This window comes from Mchenga conophoros, linkage group LG9 (genome assembly GCF_057382185.1).
Source record: "Mchenga conophoros isolate Kocher_MC1m ecotype Shallow Benthic linkage group LG9, M_conophoros_male_GT1.1, whole genome shotgun sequence".
Classification (NCBI taxonomy): Eukaryota; Metazoa; Chordata; class Actinopteri; order Cichliformes; family Cichlidae; genus Mchenga; species Mchenga conophoros.
This window is the reverse complement of record NC_140534.1, coordinates 1869145-1876687: the sequence shown is the minus strand read 5'-3', so window position 1 is coordinate 1876687 and position 7543 is coordinate 1869145. Positions and strand designations below refer to the sequence as shown.

At 37.3% G+C, this 7543-nt stretch overlaps 2 pseudogenes; one reads left to right on the top strand and one right to left on the bottom strand.

The window, feature by feature from the left end:
* The first annotated feature begins 409 nt into the window (after window positions 1-409).
* On the top strand, window positions 410-2263 carry LOC146566589 (uncharacterized; annotated as a pseudogene).
* A 1154-nt stretch (window positions 2264-3417) lies between these two features.
* Window positions 3418-5249, bottom strand: LOC146566588 (uncharacterized; annotated as a pseudogene).
* Window positions 5250-7543: the final 2294 nt, after the last annotated feature.

Here is a 7543-nt window from a genome sequence, read left to right as displayed (position 1 = left end):
TGAAAGGATTTTACACAACAACCGACTTTGGCGCAGAAAGAACAAAACAGAGGTGGGAGAGGTGGCAGCTTTTATACAAGCACAATTGGCAACCTCAGGACAGTGTCATGGGTATCGTTGGATGCACCAGAAGTGTTGGATGAATGGCATTGTTACTGACAGAGAAACCGTTCGTCTTCTGCTCCGTTTATTCGATGGAGAAGGTGTGGATTTGAGGTCACGTAGACGACTGTGGAGGCGAGTGTATCATAGCAGAGGCCCCAACTATGTGTGGCATATCGACGGCTACGATAAACTGAAGCCATTTGGGATTGCAATCAGTGGATGCATTGACAGATTTTCAAGGAGTGTAATATGGCTAGACGCTTACAAGACAAATAATGACCCGAGAGTAATTGCTGGCTACTTCATGGATGCCGTGATTCAACAAGGTGGTTGCCCTGATCGAGTGAGATTAGATCTAGGAACAGAAAACGTCCATGTTGCTCACATGCAATGATTTTTGCACTTTACAGACAATGAACCAGAAAGAGAGCACGTCATATTTGGAGCAAGTACAGGAAATCAACGCATTGAAAGATGGTGGCTAATCTTACGAAGCCAGTGTATCCAGTACTGGATTGAACTATTTGACAAACTAAGAGAGGATGGCCACTTCTCAGACTCTTTCTTGGACAAATCATTGGTCCAGTTCTGTTTTCTTCACATTATACAGGTGAGTTTACATAGGTGATTGTGTAAACGACATGTATTGTAACTGTTTAATTTGTAACAACTCACACGGCCTTTGTATATTATAGAAACATCAGATATATTAAAGTACACGTGAAAAGTAGTGCTTTTTAAAAAAAAACTGTTTTGTTAAAAAAAAAAATCCACATATATATCAAGGAACACAATTATACATTATAACACATTGATTATTTATGTGTTTAGGCCTCTCTCTGTACTCGGTTAGCATTTTTGGTGGGGCAAAACTAAGTAAATAAGTATCTGTCTGTTCATGATATATATATATATGTGTGTGTGTGTGTGTGTGTGTGTGTGTGTGTGTGTGTATAGGTATGTGTGTATATATATATAAATACAGATAGATATCATTAATGTAGCTCAAAGCTACATTAATGGTGTGTAAGCTAAGAAAATCAATGTTGTGCTTTTGTACATTAACATTTTCATACTGTATGCCTGAAAATGTTTCTTTTGTTCATTTTGTTTTCATCTAGGAAGAATTAAATGAAGTTGCTTTGGCCTGGAATGACCACAGAATGCGCCCAGTCCACAACTCCTGAAGTCCTCATGGCCGACCATCTTTTATGTATGCCCTCCCAGACATTTATGGCGCGAGGGACTGTCTCAAACATGTCAATATGGACAAAGTTGAAGCCTGCCTTGAAGAATGCGTGTTCAAAGACTTTCCATGTGAAGAGGATGTCTTTCATCTCTGTGTAGAACTCATGTCAGAACATAACCTGGACTTCTCAGATGATGTGTTTCATACAGTGGATCTGTATGTAAAGCTAAGGCAGTTGATGCTTACTGGGTTGGAGCTTTTGCCTTAAAGGTTAGACATCGTTATGCATTTTTAATGCTGTATTTTCATATTTAAACTGTAAACTTTTATGAGTTATTAATTTTTGGATGGTTGTCGTTTTTGGGGCACACATACATGGGTTTTGAGGGCCTGAAAATGTATTTCACAAACAGGGCCAATTGAAAAAGGCTATAAAAATTGTATTTAATTTTTGGAGGGGTTTTTTTTTTTTCTTTTTTTTTGGATGGTTTATTTCAATTAACAAACCAACTTTTTGTTTTAAAAGCCTTATTATTAAAACATATGTAAACATAATGTCTGTTAGACCTGCTATTTGGAGGATATGCAGCGCATGTCACCTTGGAATTATGATTTCAACTTTTTGTAAATATGCTTTTTCATCTTTCTTTTTATTTGAGTAATTATTGATGTTTTGAAATATCTGGTTATGTAGCAGTAAAAAAATTTTTTTTCACTGTCATTTTTTTTCACTGCTGAGACTTTTTATATATACTGACTGTTTTCCTGATTATGGGCAGTATAATTATATATTTTTTAGCATATGGATAACCTAACTAAGTGAGATTTATGGGCCTATGGTTTTTTTTTTTGGATTGCGCCTCAGAATAATAAAAACCCAGAAATTACCAAAATGAAAGATGTAATTTGTCTCATTGAACACTTTATTATAAAACACAGATCTTTTGCCATCATCTTATCTTAAAACAAAATAACTGTACTGTATTTACAGTAACATAAAAAACCTTAGAGTATTCTTATAAAAAGCTAATTGCCAGCACAAGACTTGGAAAAAGTACGACAATACACTCAACAAAAATATGCAATATGTTTTGCAAAAATTCAATAATTATTAAAAATACAAAAAGAATGGGACAATAAAAAGAGATTGAGGATAATATGGCAAGATCTGATAACAATATCCTACAATTAAAGAATAAGAACGTGTGGTCTAAAACCACTATGAAGCAAATACATTAGGTTCAAACATGAAAACCAAAATATAGGAAAATATCTTTTAAATAACTACCCCATTGGCTATGCAGTTTTGAAAAAGGGGGCTATGATACACAAGGGTTTTTTTCCATTACAAAAATCAGGAAAAGCCAACCAAAAATCAACCTTCAGCTAAGCAATTGCTGATTTCACAGAAATCCAAAATAAAAGCATATAGGTGTGCCTTATGGCCATTCAATTTAGCAAAAGTCACCATAACCCAGATGGCTAAACAGAACTGTACAAACATAACTGTAATAAAATACAATGATATAGTAAAACCTGACTTGTAAACTGTAAAATGTGTGCACGATGATAAAACATGTAGGAGATATTGCATATATCTCCTACATGTACTATATACTACATATTGCAGGGGTCTCAATCTCTAATTTTCTGGTGAACCACTACAATACATGTCATCTTGTGACATTACATTAATAAAATTTGACAAATTAAAATTAACCTAATGCATTTTTTAAAGTTGATTTTGGATTCAAATAATAGAAAAAATGAATAAAAGGTGGAAAAACTGCTTTCATTGTTCACATGCACACATGCTGACTGAGGAAATGGGAATGCTTATAAATGGTCTCCAGACTCTGAGACCGCTGCAGAAATGCATTTCACAAGTGTTTAGAAAAATATTGCCTCAGTTGTAATAGGAAAACACAGAAACACAAAGAAGTACCTCAAATTGCATTACAGTGGTATTTCACCAAATACTTTTTCTTGGAACTCAGTTTTTAAACACCTGAAACCTTTGCTGTGACATTCACATGGGAACACTTTAGTCTTAGTTCACAACTCAAATATAATCTGTTGTAAAACAACAATGGCTTTTAAGCCATTGTCCGTGAATCAAACCTTTATATAATGTCCATAACCCACACATTTGATTCCAACACACTGTTCATCTCCGATCTGAAGTCAGGATAGCTGTCATAATTTATCGACAGCTCCAGTACACACCCACATGTGTGTGCCACAGGTCGTCTCTGGAAACCTTTCAGTTCGTTAAACCCAATGATGATGTTCTTTCCCAGATTTAAATCTGAACCTGTGCAAAACCTGAGGAACAAACACAAATGTTCCTTCTCAGCATTCTTCACATATGTAGTTAGATATTTCTGAATCAGCTTCTGGTGAGCCGTCATTGTTTCAGGGAAAGTGAGACACTTGAGAACTTTTCTCAGAGTTGGTTGGAGGGTTTCATAAACTGAAGATAGATCACAAAGGCTTTCCCATGCAGTGCTGAGTGTTCTTGCCCACTGTTCAATAACATAGGCAGGCTCTTGGACAAGTGTTTTGTGTGCAAGCTCCAATAGGACTTCAGTGGCATTGCAGGCTGTTGGTATCTTTCTGCAGCTGTGGTTATCAAGTATGTCTATAAGTTCTTCTTGGTCCACGGTGCTAAAGTCTGATCACCACGCCTCTAACACTGTACGTCAGAGTCAGGCATGAACTTAAGGAAATTCTCCACAATATCACTCTTTACATATCCAAAGGCAGCTTGTTCCAGAATGGCAGGTGCAATTTTCACAGGCAGATATTTCTCTCTAACCCATCCAAATGCAATGATTCTGCCCACACTCTCCCACTCCGGTTGCCCAAGATCATGCCTTAAGAAGGGCACTTTTTAAACGTTTCCAGTGGTGCACTGGCCATAGAATTCTTTCCAGAATTCTGAAAGACAGTCTCTCACAACTCCCCCATCGTCATGGGCCATTTCAGGTGTTCCATCAGGCAGTAAGACCTGGATTTTGATGTCGACATCTTCAAGGTCCTTATCACTAAAATGTGAAATGAGCTCTGACATTACCTGCCCTCTGTGGACCACCACTACTCTCCTCACTCTCTCACTGGATGGACCAGGTTGTGGAGAAAAAATCTGGGTGTCATCCAAATTTATTGGCTCACTGTCAGAAAAGGGGCCAACAAAAATAATGTCACTGCTGTGAGAAGTGTTAGCGCTTAGAGACTGCGTGGAAGATTGTGGAAGGTTATCGTTTGGAGTGTCTTCAATGTATGTCACATCATGGCTGATTGTTTCAAATGGAGCAGATGTTTGGACTGTAGTGACAGTAAAAGAAGAGGTTTGGTTTTGAGGACTCGCTTCAATTTCTAAAGATGGATGCAAACCTGGGTTGGAGCTCTGAAGGCTGTCATTTTGTTTTTTCTTTGTGGTGAGGTAGAACCTGAGGATATTAAGTTTTGTGACATGATAAAGTTCTCCTACTGTCAATGCATCATCGACTATCATCTCTTGATAATCCTTCAGATCACAGTCAAAATCTGTTAAGGGCCCCTGAATGTTTCCTCCATCTGGAAAGAACAGGCCTGTTGCAACCTGTAATATGTCCCTTTTCTTGGCATCCTTGCAAATGTCTATTTTTCTTGTTCCTCCTCCTCGTCTAGCTCTAACCTGCTTGAAAACCTCAGTGTCTTCATCATAATGCATCCATCCTATTTCTATTTTTCTATTTCTCTTCAGAGCATTTCTTTTATGGGTTGTTTGGGAATGTTCTTCTTGCCGTGTGCTACTGCCATCCTCTTCAGATAATTTTCTTTTGGACAGTTTGGATTTCAGCCGTTCAAAAAGCGCTGACTTGCGGCTGCTGCCCCTCCGTCTGCAAAATCCAAATACTGCTAGACGATCACCGTATGATGGCAAATAAGTCTTCAGCTCCTCATCTGTCATTAGACTTATGACACTGGCATCAATCTAAAGATGGAAAAATAATTTAATTTATTGAAACAACCAGCCTTGAAAATACAATCCTATTTTTAACTTAAGAACAATGAGGAAAAGTTGCATTTCAACCAGTATCTTGTTGGAATTAAGTACCTTCTCATTCTCCAAGGTCTGTATAAAGTCTCCCATGCTGTAAGGAAGGATGTAAATTAAAATTACAAAATTAAAATAAAGCCACCATATTATCATCAAAGTATCTGTGCCTACCTACATTATGAGCTCTGACTATGGTGGAGAAGTGGGAACTGCATTTTTAAGTGTCCATTTGCATTGTAACTACAATCAGCATCACAATACAGTCAATCCCACATTTTCTCAGTTGTCTGGTTACAGTTTCATTGGTTTTGTTCCTTTTTTATATAGTTGTCAGTCATATTCCCTGTTTTGGGTGATTTGTGATTTTGTTTTATACAGTGCTGTACACTTATTACGCATGTTTTCAGCAAAACGTCTGTTTCATCAGACATAACAGGTGTCATTAGCGTGTAACAGAAACCTTATAGGTACCTTTGGTTAACCCTGACGTTGCATGCTATTCAACTTTGTACGTAACAATCGCGGTCACACTGTTTTTGTATACCTTTTATCCAGTTATCATTTGTAGGAAGGCATTCAAAACTGAAGAACCTGGCGCCATTTGTTGTCAATACAGTAGCTCATGACACGATCCAGTTTTGAGTGCGCACCCCTTTGCGCCATATCCTTCCGGGTAACAAGGAAATGACATCAGCCACGTAGATTTCTTATTGGCAGCGCTAACTCAAAATTTCGAGTTATTTTTTCAAAATTTCGAGTTAATAACTCGAAATTTCGAGTTAATAACTCGAAATTTCAAGTTAATAAGTCCGAATTTCGAGAAAGTAACTCGAAATTTCGAGAAAATAACTCGAAATTCCGAGTTATGGATCTTTTTTTTTTTTTTATGGCGGAAACGGGCTTCCATAGACATGACATAGAGACACTGAAGTCAGTCTGAGTCTTTGAGATTCAGTTACTGTAAATATCACTTTTCCGAATGTATAATGAACTTCGGTAACATGTTAAGATTGAGCAAGGGTTGACGTTATCATAACACGTTCATATCCTAAAGGCTAGCCAATGTATCCTCTGCTAAAGAAGGCTATTAAGGAAACACTGGAGAATTTTCCTTTGTAAATTTCTCAATAGAGAAATTGATAACGGTCGTAGGGAAAACTGATACAAAGTCAATATAATATGAGAGGACATCAATGTCAAAAATATACATTTAATGTTGTGTAATATACTGGGATATCTATAATTAGACCTATTTTTTATTACAGGCATTTTGCAAAACATTGTATCCTTGTTGTGTTAATATAGTTTAGTTGGTTACTGTTCTTACTATTTTGGAGCAACTGTGAACACATAAAATAAATTAAATAAAAGTAAACTAGCTAATTCTAATAAACAATGAAGACATAATTCAAACCACAGCATTCCTACAACTTCTAATCTGTTAGAATAATAAAGGCATTAGAAAAAGAATCCTACATCTCAACTTACAAAAGCATTAGAACAAAAGCTCCAAGCAACTCCAAGGATTCCAAGCTCAAAAACAACCCAAAGCCATAGGATCATGTGATAAAACTAAATAAAATAACATAAAAGCAGCACATTGGTGTCATGGTCCTGGGTTGTGTGACCCAGTGTTGAGTTTTATGTATCTTTTGTATTCATTTATGCTTTAGCTTAGTTTGTCTAGTTAATTTCTAGGGTGCTGTTTAGCCCTTTGTTTCTTAGTTGTTTATGTCATCTCCCCCTGTACTCAGTCTCCCTGGTTCGTGCGTCTACCTGTCATGCGTTATGTCTGCGTGGTTATGTTAAGTTCATGTCATGTCTCCATGTTTCCTGTTTTACTTTGAAAGTCTGTATTCACTGTCAGTGTATTCAGTTTCACTTCTCCTGTCCTGTCGTTAGGTTCATGTGTGTCAGCTGTGCTCCCATGTGTGGCCACTTCCCCTGATCATCCCTCATGTGTATTTAGTCTCTGTGTTTCATGCAGTCTGTGTTTCCCACCCTCCATGCTTTCATGCCCAGTCTTTTGTATTCTTAGCCATAGCTTTCTGAGTCTTCATAGTTTAACAGTAGTGATGGGCAGATGAAGCCTCATGAAGCACTGAAGCTTTTCATCCAATTGGTTCACCCCAACGCGAAGCTTCTTGAAGCTTCATTTGCTCTAGCAGAACACCTACTGGACGTAAAAATATTAGTTGGCATGA